The 13056-nt window shown below is 44.1% G+C and overlaps 2 protein-coding genes across 2 annotated transcripts in view; one reads left to right on the top strand and one right to left on the bottom strand.

Annotated features, from left to right (window-relative positions):
• The window catches only part of KIAA1257 (KIAA1257 ortholog), a 258103-nt gene that overhangs the window by 157307 nt on the left and 87740 nt on the right, over positions 1-13056 (bottom strand). The window contains exon 2 of the mRNA XM_030569774.1: positions 11271-11346. The gene's annotated coding sequence lies outside the window, so the exon portion shown is untranslated. The remainder of the gene's footprint in view (positions 1-11270; positions 11347-13056) is intronic.
• Positions 1-13056, top strand: part of EFCC1 (EF-hand and coiled-coil domain containing 1) — a 91506-nt gene that overhangs the window by 57594 nt on the left and 20856 nt on the right. The gene's annotated exons all lie outside the window — the stretch shown is intronic.

Raw genomic sequence — 13056 nt, 5'->3', positions numbered from 1 at the left:
CATGGTACACAAATGCTTCCCTGGAATCTTCAGCGCCAATTTCCCCTGTGATCTTTGCCCCACACAAATGTGCAGTTTATTCACTCCTCTCCTTATTGATGAAACCCTCTTAGATGGTTTGTGAATACTAATGAAAAAGACTTGAACCCACCCTTTAAAAAGTATAACTTTCTCCGAGGAGGCTTTATTATGGCAGTACAAAGTGTCATGGTTGGGCTGCTTAGTCCCACTTGCTTAAAACTCAGACACCTCTGCATGTTCAAAATTAGTGCCTGTTTTGTGTATTACATTGTGCTGCTGCATAAAGAACTTGCAAAGAACTGTCTAGTGGTTAAATCACACACTTCAGAATCATAAGATCAGGGTTTTTGCTTTATTCTGTCCCTGACTCGCGTTGCCATGCCCTTGACCCTTTCCACCCAGTGCTGCATCAGTTATAGTAAACATGCTGATATTGGGGCATCAGCTGTGTATCCCACCAGTGTGAATTAGGAAGCATGAGTAAGCACCCATGAAAAACACTTCTTTACTGCTTGACTTGGTCCTATTATGCAGCCTATCCAGGAGGGGAAAATCAAGTCAGAACTTAGCCCGTTACTTGAATCACTCTCCTAAGGGAATTCAGGGTCATGTGGCAATGGTAAAAAAGTCACAGAAAGGCACACTTTCTTCCAACACTGAGCAAGAAATTTTATTATCCCTAAAGCCACTCTGTCTCTTCTGCTTCAGTGCAGCGTTTGTCTAGAACCTTCCTCACTCTCCCTCAGACCTGGCATCCTGCTACAGTTGTAAAGAAACCGGGCACACATCCTTGCAGGAAGATCAGCAAACATTAGCTGCCCCCCACTTGCTCTGTAAACAAAAAGGCTTGCAGCTGTACTCCTTTGATCTTGAAAGTAGAGTTGGCTGTACAGCAGCTCAGACTGTCCCATAACTTCTCCCATTTCAGTCAGTTTTTGAATTAGAAATTGTCTTTATACATCTTCAGCTTTCCCCTTTGTCCCTCGAACAACATGCTGGGTTCCTGACACAGGGCATCATCTTCAGTTTATTGATCCACCGAGCCTTTTTCCTTTATCCTGCCCTGGTTGCTTCTGACCATCAGACATATAATGCTGGATCCCTAGCAAGACATTCCAGAACAATGAATAATGCCCCTACCCCCCATCCTCTGATACTTAATCCAGGTTACGTGATCAAATTCAAAAGATTTGTTGTTTTTTTTGGATGGAGGGAGAGGGTCGATTACCAGATGAACATGAGCTGCCAGTGTGACACTGGCCAAAAAGGCTAATGCTCTTCGCTCTGCCAGAAGCTGGGAATGGGTGACAGATGGATCACTCCAAAACTCCTGTTCTGTCCATTCCCTCTGAAGCACCTGGCACTGGACACTGTTAGAAGACAGAATACTGGACTAGATGGACCTTTGGTCTGATCCAGTGTGGCCGTTCTTATGTTATGCATAACCAGGGGAATCTCAGGCAGGATTAGAGAGGTTATTTTACCTCAGTATTTGGCACTGGAATAGTGTGTCCAGTTCTAGTGCCTATGATTCAAGAAGGATGTGGATAAATTGGAGATGGTTCAGAGAAGGGCCACAAGAATGGATTAAAAGGTTAGAATACATGCCTGACTGTGATTGAGCTTCTGGAGTCTATTTAACATAACAAAGAGAAGGCTAAGGGACGATTTGATTACGGCTTGCAAGTACCTACATGGGGAACTGAGGTTTAATAATTAGGCTCTTGAATCTACCAGAGAAAGGTATATAACATGATCCAATGGCTGGTTGAAGCGAGACAAGTTCAGACTGGAAATAAGACAATTGTTTAACAGTGAGGGTAATTAGCCATTGGAACAATTTACCAAGGATCATGGTGGACACTCCGTCACTACCAATTTTCAAACCAAGGTTAGATGGTTTTCTAAAAGATACACTGTAGGAATTATTTAGGGGCAGTTCTCTGGCCTGTGTTATACAGGAGTTTGGATTAGTGATCATAATGGTCCCTTTTGGCTTTGGAATCGATGAAATCAGATTTATTTGCAATCTCCATTTTTCAACCCTGTTACTGCTTCCCTTTATATTTCAGTCTAATCTGACACAGAAGAGCCAATCAGAATAGCTTGGGTCTTGCCGCAAAGCAGGTTTTGGGCTGGGGGTGCAGAACGGTAAAGAACAAGTAGAGGATAGAACAGATGAGTTAATGGGGTGGAAGAACTGGGGGTAGGAAAAAGCAGTTTTTCAAAACAAAAATGAAATGGCAGAGATATTTTAGAGAAACCAAAATGGAAGGCTTTGAAGTACTAGCATGGATGGACCTATGCTCCATGGTTCACACTTCAAATCAGTCCAAATTCCTTGAACGATGGGAGTTGTCGTTTTTCCCCCGCCTTCAGGAAATGAGCCTTTCTAGAGCGGTGTGAAGTCAGTACTGCATCATACTTTTTATTCAGGGCTGAAGAAACAGTAATTGGCCTTACAGCATTTGGGGAAACTGAGGCAAAGAGGCTCAGAGACTTGATGAAAGCCCCAGAAGTTGATGTCTGTTCTGGGATTTGACTTCCAAAGTGCCTAATTCTCAGTCCCCTGCTTAAAATTCAACTCTCTTTCTAGGTTCACAGCTGGCATTCCCAAAAATGACAAAACAAAGATGTACCTCCCCCCTCCACCTTGCCTATTGTGCTCCCCCCCAAATGCTTCACATTTGGGAGTACCTGATCATCCCTATATGCTTTCATCCCATCTCACGAATCCCCATCCACAAGAAGCTGAATCTATCTTTAACTTTGTAGTTCAGAAGCTAGTTAGAACATTCTTTAGTAATAACTATAGCAGGGGTAAGCAACCTATGGCATGCATGCCGAAGGCGGCACACAAGCTGATTTTCAATGGCACTCACACTGCCTGGGTCCTGGCCACTGGTCCGGGGGGCTCTGCATTTTAATTTAATTTTAAATGAAGCTTCTTAAAACATTTTAAAACCCTTATTTACTTTATATACAACAATAGTTTAGTTATATATTATAGACTTATAGAAAGAGACCTTCTAAAGACATTAAAATGTATTACTGGCACGCGAAACCTTAAATCTGAGTGAATAAATGAAGACTCGGCACATCACTTCTGAAAGGCTGCCGACCCCTGAACTATAGGAAGAGTTCAAGATATTGTTTAGCTTCATCCTGAATCTCATCTAAGCAGAGAGGGTCAGTAGTGCCAAACCATGACAGAGCAGAGTTTTATGGAAAGAATTATTTTTACTAGTAAGCTCTTGAATGTGCATAGGGCTGAAAGCTAAATTAAAACCAGATCTCCAGATGTGAAACATCATAGCTATCAACATTTCCCGATTCACCAGCCCAACACTCACCCACAACTATGAGAAAAGATTTTCACACTAGTGGAAGATGCTCGATGGTTTACAAGTTCAAAGCTTAAGCAGCAAATGTACAGCATAGTGCAAGCCACTCTTTTAAATGCAGAACTAGCTTTAGTAATCTCTAAAGCAGGAGTGGGCAAACTACGGCCCACGGGATGAATCCCACCCAGCAGGGCTTTGGATCTGGCCTGCCCTCACCTGCAGACACTGCCTCCCGCAGTCCCCATTGGCCAGGAATGGGGAACTGCGGCCAGTGGGAGCTTCGGGGGAGGCAAGGGAAGGGCAGCGCGCGGAGCCCTCTGCCTCCCCCCTTCTCCAGGGGCCACAGGGACGTGGTGCTGGCTGCTTCTGGAAGCAGCACGGTGCAGGGCCAGGGCAGGCTTGGGGAACCTGTCTTAGCCTGGCTGCATACTGCTGCCACCCCGGAGCTGCTCCACTTAAGCGGTGCCAGGCTGGAGCCCACACCCCGAACCCCAAACCCCTGCCCTGAGCCCCCTGCCGCACCCTATGCCCCTCCTGCACCCAAACTCCCTGCCCTGAGCCCCTTGCCACACCCCACCTGCACCCCAACTCCCTGCTCTGAGCCCTCTGCCGCACCTAGCACCCCAACCTCCTGCCCTGAACCCCCTATGGCACTCTGTGCCTCCTTCTGCACCTCAACTCCCTGCCCTGAGCCCCTTTGTACACCCTGCACCCCTCCTGCACCTCAACCCCTTGCCGAGTCCCTTCTTGCACACCGCACCCCCTTCCACACCCCCTCCTGCCCCCCAACCCGCTGCCCCAGCCCTACATTCATGGCCCTGCATGCAATTTCCCCACCCAGATATGGCCCTCAGACCAAAAAGTTTGCCCACCACTGCTCTAAAGCCCAAAGGGGCCTGTTACAAGGCAGGGCTTCTCCCCAGCTTCCAAACACACTCTCCCCACTCAGCTTCCTTTAAGAAGTCTTATTGTCAAAACTATGGTGACCACTCACATGTTCCCAAAATACCCAACATTCTGGCACTTCTGGGAACAGCGTGGGCCAACCCCTGCCTGCATGACCTTGCCCCCCCCCCACCAGCATGACCATACATGGTGTATGCAAGGTCATGCTACACAGGGGATGCCATTTTCAACGGTGCACTGCTCTGCCTCCATCAGCCTGATCTCACACATGTGCAAAGTCACACCAGTGGGGGCAGAGCCATGCACTGTTCAAAAAGGCATTCCCCCATCAGATACCAGACAAAACGATATCCAGTGTTGTCCCAGTACTGGACAGAGGACAAGCCAGCCAAAAGAGAGGCCTGTCCAGGTCAAATACAAACAAGTAAAACAAACAGAAATAGTCTTGTAGCTCTTCCTTTGTCCTAGTGTTTCACAGCCTCTCCTCCCGGGAGGTGATCCAGCTTCTTGCATTTCTTCCACTCCCAGCCAGTTATTCTCCCTTTCTGGAACAGGTCCAGGACAGCCTTCCAGGGCCCCTCCACAGGATTTAGCTTCTCTTCTCCCAGGCACAGCCTGACCCAATCACTCCTCCTCTTCCTGCCCTCTGACAGGTCTTTATAGCCCCAGGTGTAGCCTTGCCCCCTTTAATTAGCTCAGTTGGGCCCACCTTCTCTGACACACAGGAACTGGGCCTGGTGTACTTACAGGGACCAGCTACCCTGTAATATACCTCCCCACTTTTCAGAGAAAATAAGCTTTGTTGTTGTTTTTTTGTATCGACCTGTGAGATGCCTTACTGGGCTTCTCTCATCCCCACCCAAGGCCAAAATACATTTCAGAAAAGGTTCCATATAATACTCTAGGGCTCCCCATCAAGGTTGACCCCCAAATTTTCCCAAACCGACCAGAACATTCCCTGCATTTATTTAACGTAACAAACCAACCATATGACATTACACAAACAGAGAGAGCACAGAAGGTTCCCCAAGTCCCATGGACCCTAACCCAGTCTCACAGAACTAAACCCCTAATCCCCATCCCTCTGAGTCCAGTGCAGTAGAGCCAGAGTCTCATATTCAGCCTTGCATGGCACAGTCAATATACAATCTCATCTTCTCCACCTGGACTTCGAGCTCACTGCACCCACAAGTTTTTCAGTGTCTGCACACAGAGTTTCTAACTCAGTTGCAAATTCATTGACCATGAAGATTAAGCACCCTCTTTCTTCCTGAGTGAATCACAGGTCTCTCTCTCATGCCTGGGGTTCTGTAACATGCATCACATCACTTCTAATTGTTCTGCAAGCTCCCCAGCTTTCAGGATGGGAGCCATGAAAATTAGGGCTGTCAAGCAATTAAAAAAATTATCACAATTGTGCGATTAAAAAAAATTAATCACGATTAATCACACAGTTAAACAATAATAGAATACTATTTAATTATTTTTGATGTTTTATACATTTACAAGTATATAGATTTAAGTTACAACACAAGATACAAAGTGTACAGTGCTCACTTTATTTTTATTACAAATATTTGTGCTGTAAAAAACAAAAGAAATAGTATTTTTCAATTCACCTAATACAAGTACTATAATGCAATCATGAAAGTTGAACTTGCAAATGTAGAATTATGTACAAAAAATAACTGCATTCAAAATAAAACAATGTAAAACTTTACAAGTCCACTCAATCCTACTTCTTATTCAGCCAATTGCTCATACAAACAAGTTTGTTTACATTTGCAGGAGATAATGCTGCCCACTTCTTATTTACAATGTCACCAGAAAGTGAGAACAGACATTTGCATGGCACTGTTGTAGCCGGTGTTGCAAGGTATTTCCATGCCACATGCGCTAAAGATTCAGATGTCCCTTCATCTTCAACCACCATTCCAGAGGACATGCTTCCATGCTGATGGCTGGTTCTCCTCAATAATGATCCAAGGCACTGCAGACCAACGCATGTTCACTTTCATCATCTGAGTCAGATGCCACTAGCAAAGGTTGATTTTCTTTTTTGATGGTTTGGGTGCTGTAGTTTCCACATTGCAGTGTTGCTCTTTTAAGACATCTGAAAGCATGCTCCACACGCTCCCCCAAGAAATTCATTCAAAATTTAATTAACACATTATTTTTTTAACTAGCATCGTCAGCATGGAAGCATCTCCTCTGGAATGGTGGCCGAAGCATGAAGGGGCATACGAATGTTTAACACATCTGGCACATAAATATCTTGCAATGCCAGCTACAAAAGTCCCATGCGAATGCCTGTTCTCACTTTCAGGTGACATTTTAAATAAGAAGCTGGCAGCATTATCTCCCGTAAATGTAAACAAACTTGTTTCTCTTAGCGATTGGCTGAACAAGAAGTGGGACTGAGTGGAGTTGTAGGCTCTGAAGTTTTTCATTGTTTTGTTTTTGCGTGCAGTTATACAACAAAAAAATCTACATTTGTAAGTTACACTTTCACGATAAAGAGATTGCACTACAGTACTTGTATGATATGAATTGAAAAATACTATTTCTTTTGTTTATGATTTTTACAGTGCGAATATTTGTAATAAAATAATATAAAGTGAGAAATCAATATATTTGAAAATGTAGAAAAACATCCAAAAATATTTAATACATTTCAGTTGGTGTTCTGTTGTTTAATAGTGTGATTAAAACTGCGATTAATTGTGATTAATTTTTTTAATGATGATTAATTTTTTGAGTTAATCGCATGAATTAACTGCGATTGACAGCCCTCATAAAAATAGGTATTTTTTGTCTCCCTTCCTGTACTGAAGCTCTGCTTCCACCCTTAGCCCCTTATCTGGTCCTCTACCGTTTGTTCAGGCCTGTCTGGGTCTTCACAGTATCCTGCTGGGATTGAGACTTTGTTTGGGTTCCTACCAGCCTCCTTAAAGGTGACAATTTTGCAACAGAAAAGCTTCTAAACAGACTCCAATGAGAAACTGCTGAGCTTGAATTAATATGCAAACTAGAAACCATTAACTTGGGTTTGAATAGAGACAGGAAGTGGCTGTGTCATTACACATATTGAATCCATTTCCTCTTGTTAAGTATCCTCACACCTTCTTGTCAACTGTCTAAAATGGGCCATCTTGATTATCACTACAAAAGTTTTTTTTCTCCTGCTGACTATAGCTCATCTTAATTAATTAGCCTCTTACAGTTGGTATGGCTACTTCCACTTTTTCGTGCTCTCTGTATGTGTATATATATATCTTCTTACTATGGGTATGGCTACACTTACAGTTGTACAGCGCTGGGAGTTACAGCTGTCTTCATACAGCTGTGTAGGGAAAGCGCTGCAGTGTGGCCACACTGACAGCTACCAGCGCTGCAGTGTGGCCACATTTGCAGCATTTGCAGCGCTGTTGGGAGCATTGTGGGCAGCTATCCCAGCATTCAAATGGCTGCAACGTGCTTTTCAAAAGAGGGGGGTGGGGTGGAGTGTGACAGGGAGCGTGGGGGAGACAGAGAGAGTGGATTTTTGGAGCTGACACTGTTCTCAGCTCCCTGCCTTGCAAGTTCTAAGGACTGGAAGATACACAGCACCAACCTTCAATCATTTAAAAAGTTTTGACCCCTTCCCCCACCTCCTCTTATTCACTAAATGCAAATTATGCACTCCTAAATAGCCTTCAGACCACATAAGCAGCTGCTCAACACGGACTCCCCTCTCTCCTCAAGCAAACAGCTGTGAACATTCCAAAGCAATTCCCCTGCCTCCGCTCGCTCGCTGGAGCAAAGAGCAGCTGTGTTTGTTTTTTAGATAAGTAGCTCCGGGGAGCTCGGAGTTCAGCCATTCTTCTGGTTTGTTGTGGACAGGAATTCTGGGATACCTCCTAATAACCTGGAGGCCAATAACAGCGCTTTTGGTGGCCACACTTGATGAGCAGTGCTGCATCACCAGCGCTGCAATCGTTACACCCAAGCAGACCAGGTGTACAGCCAGCTCTGCAGCCAGGGGGTTGCAGCGCTGGATGTGCCTTGCAGGTGTGGACAGTTACTAAGTTGCAGCGCTGTAAACCCACCACCAGCGCTGCAACTCTCCAGTATAGCCAAGCCCTCTATGTTCCATTCTATGCATCTGATGAAGTGGGTTGTAGCCCACAAAAGGTTATGCTCAAATAAATTTAAGTCTCTAAGGTGCCACAAGTACTCCTGTTCTTTTTGCGGATACAGACTAATATGGCTGCTACTCTGAAACCTGTCATTCCCTAGTACTTTTCTCTACTTCGAGACAGGCCAATTCTTGCAATAGGATTAAGCATTGCTGTTTCTTTCTCAGCCTCCCTCTGAACCAGGCTAACTTTTGTTCCGAACATACTGTTTAATAATCTTTTTCCATAAGTGCTTACCTCCTCTAATTCTTATTGGAAAGATTTAAACTGCTTCTGCAGGCCTTGAGGGTGGTCGCCTGCTCCCTTTTCACTCCCCCTTCACCATCCTTACTCCAGCTTTCAGCCCCTTATTTCCTTTTCCAGTCAACCCCAGACCCTCCCTGTCCTGGGCTGTTCTACTTCCCGCTGCATGGGGGCTGAGAAACCTATCCAATCTCTCCCCAGAATTGTTGGCCAGGGTAGTTCCTTGACCACACCCATGTGCAGCTGAGTTCTCCAGCTCTGGACCTCCAGCTCAACTTCTGCTGTGGGGTAGACATGAGTCTCACCCTGGATACATGAGATGCATACCAGCAGATGTTGGTCTGCCTTGTTGGTCTACCCTCACCCCATTTTCTCTGACAAGAGTGCACCTACAATCTGAGTCTATGAGTTCCTCAATCACCACTTCTCCCAACCTACTGATAGCATGTATGGCCAAGCTCCCTTAAAGTTTCCAAATGGACCCCGACCCTAGACTGGCTGTATTAACAGCCTAGATAATCACACTCACACACAGACTGAACATTCTTGTCTGAAATGCCTGGGCTGGCCACATCTGAAACAGGCCAAGGAGCCCCCTTTCCCACCCCCAGGAGTGTTTCCATTAAATTGTAGAACTACCTGGGGCCCCTGGAGCTCTTGTGTATCCCCTAACTTTTGGCCACTTGAGGTCTTCCCCCTAGAGAGCTTCCCTCAGTTTGCCATACCACCCAGCCACTTGTGTCCCTCAGCCTCGAAGAAAGTCTCTGCTCATTCAACAGCTTCCCTGACTGAGGCCGGCTGAAAGTGCCTTACCCTGCTCTGGCTCCCATAGGTAAAACCTTTAGAAACTCCTCCAGGACAATTTGGTCCATGATCCTTTCTATCGAGCTGGTCTTTGGAGCAGACCCACCAGGCTGCAAGGTCCCATAATTTCTAGGCCACTACCTATGATTGTGCTCGTCACAGAAATGAAGCAACTCGAAATCTGTGTTTATATGCCTCAGGACTCCACCTTAATCAGTCCAGAATGGCTGCCTTCGCTACCAGATAGGAGTTTACCTGTTCTTCATCACTTGCTTCCCAGTAAACTGTCTATGCCTCAGCCATCAGGAATAGTGCTATGTAGGCTGTCCATGTCAATTCCTCCCTGCTTGTTGTCCTCATCACTCTCTCAAGTGTTTGGAAGAAGGCCTTGTGCTCATCTTCTGGTCCCAACTTCACCAGGCTGGGGCCAGCCACCTTACAGTCCCATCACCAACCATGTTGCCTGCCATCTCATACTCCAACTGTTTATGTAACAGTTCTTAAAAGTGGGCTTTTTGGCCACCTCTGTGGTGCAGCAAATTGTGTCTCCCGATGTTTCTGCTGGTTCACCATCATTTGCATGAGCATAGCCCGAGTCTGCTGCTGCAGTTCTTGTTGCCACTGTATCACAGCTGTCTTGCTGCTGCAGCCCCATTACTAACAGGCAGATCACCTCCTCCATTTTTCCCCTTAGCTCCCAAACTGTGTGGGGTCACTCAGTATTGCAGGTGGGGCTCTCTCTTCACTGGGCACCAAAGGTCCACTTCACTCTTCCTTTGTACCAAGGCCAGATCGAAGTGCCCACATTCTCCACCATATATCACAGGGCAGGGCTTCTCCCCAGCTTCCAAACACACGCTGCCCCAACCCATCTTCTTTAAGAATGTTTATTGTACCAACACAAGCACGTAAAAACAAACAAACAGCCTGTTAGCTTACCCTAGGGTTTCATAGACACCCCTCCCAAGGGTTTTTGATGATACAATGTTTTTTTGCAGTTTTCCAGTTCCAGCCAGCTCTGCTTCTTTTCAGGAACATTGGGTCCAGTCCAGGGCAACCGTTCTGGGCACCTAGCCCCTTGCTCAACAGCCCCACCACCAGCCCTCTCCTCCCAGGCACAGGCTGCCCCAATCACTCTTCTTCTTCCTGCCCTCTGACACGTCTTTATAGCCCTGCCCTTGTTTAATTAGCTTACTTGGGCTCACCTGCTCTGATACAGGAGCTGGGCCTGGTCTATTCACAGGAACCAGCTACTCTGTGAAAGGCCAAAATCATGTAAATATTCCAAACAGGGCCCAATCCTCCAAACACTACCAGATGTAGTGCTTACTGCCATTGAAGCTTTTGTAGGAAGTGTTTGTAGAATCGAGTACTAGATTATTTTTGTTTAAAAGTTGAGGGAAAGGTTGCATTTCTGATAAATAATATATAATATACATCCCTTATAAACAAAAAAAACTCCATTCCACAGTAAATGGCCCAGCACACTATAGCTTACAACAGTGGTACTAAAGAGCATCATTGCAAAAATGACTGGTAAATTGGGCACCCAAAAAACTGAGGTGCTCAAAATAGAGTGCGCCCAACCTTGAAGTGGCCAGATTTTCACAATGTGGTTGCTCAGAACTTTCTGAAAATTATACACCTTTAAGGTATCCACAGTCAAGATATGTGCCTAAACATGAGGCACCCAGAATCACTAGCCATTTTTAAAAATCTTAGCAACACTTATTATGCATTCAGGAGGGCAGTAGGGGAACCTGAATTTACTTACAGATGCAGCTGATTCCTCTTGATCAGAGGGTTGGCGAGAAGCCTTCTTCAAACTTCTAAACAGAGTTATATTTTAGCTATTTAGAAAAACAACAACACTTTAGTTTGAGTTTTCTCAGACAATTATTTTAAACAAGCCTTTCAACAGAAACTTTTAAGTAATGCCTTTGATGTGCTGCCCCACATTTGAATGTTGTGAAAAACATCTGAAAAAAAAATATGGAAATCATTTGGATTTTAACTGAAAGCTGTACCACAAGCTAACCTTTTACAACCTAAATGATTGCCTTATTTTAAAAGGACTGTTATAGATTTCAAGATTATGATTTAGTACAGAACAAATGAATGGCAGGTCCCATTCTGAAGGTTAGCATTCTCCTCTCTTTTGATAGGAACGCTAACTGTTGCTAAGGATCACTGTAGATCGTAAATAAAATACATCATTTGTTTTTGCACACTCAACACTATTCTTGGAAGCATTTTTTTTAGCAGTTTTATTCAGCTGTTTCCCTAACAGACAGCTCTAAATAATGCCCTTTTCTGTTACATTTTGATCTTCTTGCCTAGTGCCTGTGCACACACACAAGGAGCCAGAACTGATGTAGTTTCTTAGAAACTGACAGCAGCTGTGTTAGATTAAACAAAAGCGCTACATGATACTTATCTTTTTAACCTGGCACCAGCCTTTACATTACTCTATATAGAGTTCTGTTTCTAACACTTGAGTATATGCATATAACTGTGGGAAGTGTTTGAAAGTCTTGTATGAAAAGATCGTGTTACAAAACTGTTTTAGTAGGACCAATTTTCTAAGTGTTTTGCTCTCATTTTCTTTTGATATATGTTTAAGAGAGTGCATTAAGTGCAAGGAATATTCCAGCTTGCATGGAACAAAATCATTCCCCAGACGTATTTGAAGAGGTTTATTAAGTAAAACTCCTGGATTTGGTTTGCTTTCATATACATTTAAATAAGAATTCTTGTGAGCTGTGAACCATCTCTCAGCAGGTAAAGTGCACAACAGCAGCAATGAATGATTTAAGTTAGAAAACGTCCTAGTGAAAAATATTAAATCTATATATATATTTTTAAGTAAAGCTATGGGAACCTAATTCTTGAACATGAGCAGCAAAGAAGTGGTATAGTCATCGGAACATAGAAATTGCCAAAATGGATCACACTGACAGTCCATATAGTTCCATATCCTGTCTCACAAAGTGGCCAATATCAGACGCTTCAAAGGAACATGCAAGAAACCTTCAAGAGAAAAATTATGGGATAATCAGCCTATAGGGGAAGTTTCCTTACATGTATTTTTTGCTCTTGCATTATTTTAGATGGTAAATAGGAGTGCCTAAATTATCTTCTCCAGACCATTCACTATTCTGCACAACTTTGTCATGTCCCCTCTTATTAATTTCCTCTACAGTAAAACCCAGTCTTTACAATTGCATCTAATCATTCCACTGCTGCAACATCCTTTTGGATGCAGGGTGGCCAGAACTAAATCGCCTTCACTATTAGAATAGTGTGTTACCACTGATTTACACCTGGCATTACAATATTTTCAGTATTTCAATCCCACATTGTAACATTTTGGGGGAAGGGGTAATAACAGCATCATATTGGCCAGAAGTTTTCATTTTGCTGTCCACAATGACCCCCAGCTCTCTTTCCTGAGTGATTATATATATTTGGAACCCAGCAATATATACCAATACTTTAAAGTATTAATGCTAATATATATTATCTTGCATTTGTCAACAATGAATGTAATCCACCATCAT

Source organism: Gopherus evgoodei, chromosome 7 (assembly GCF_007399415.2).
Source record: "Gopherus evgoodei ecotype Sinaloan lineage chromosome 7, rGopEvg1_v1.p, whole genome shotgun sequence".
NCBI classification, from domain to species: Eukaryota; Metazoa; Chordata; order Testudines; family Testudinidae; genus Gopherus; species Gopherus evgoodei.
Note: the sequence above shows the minus strand (reverse complement) of the source record. Positions and strands in the feature narration are given on the sequence as shown.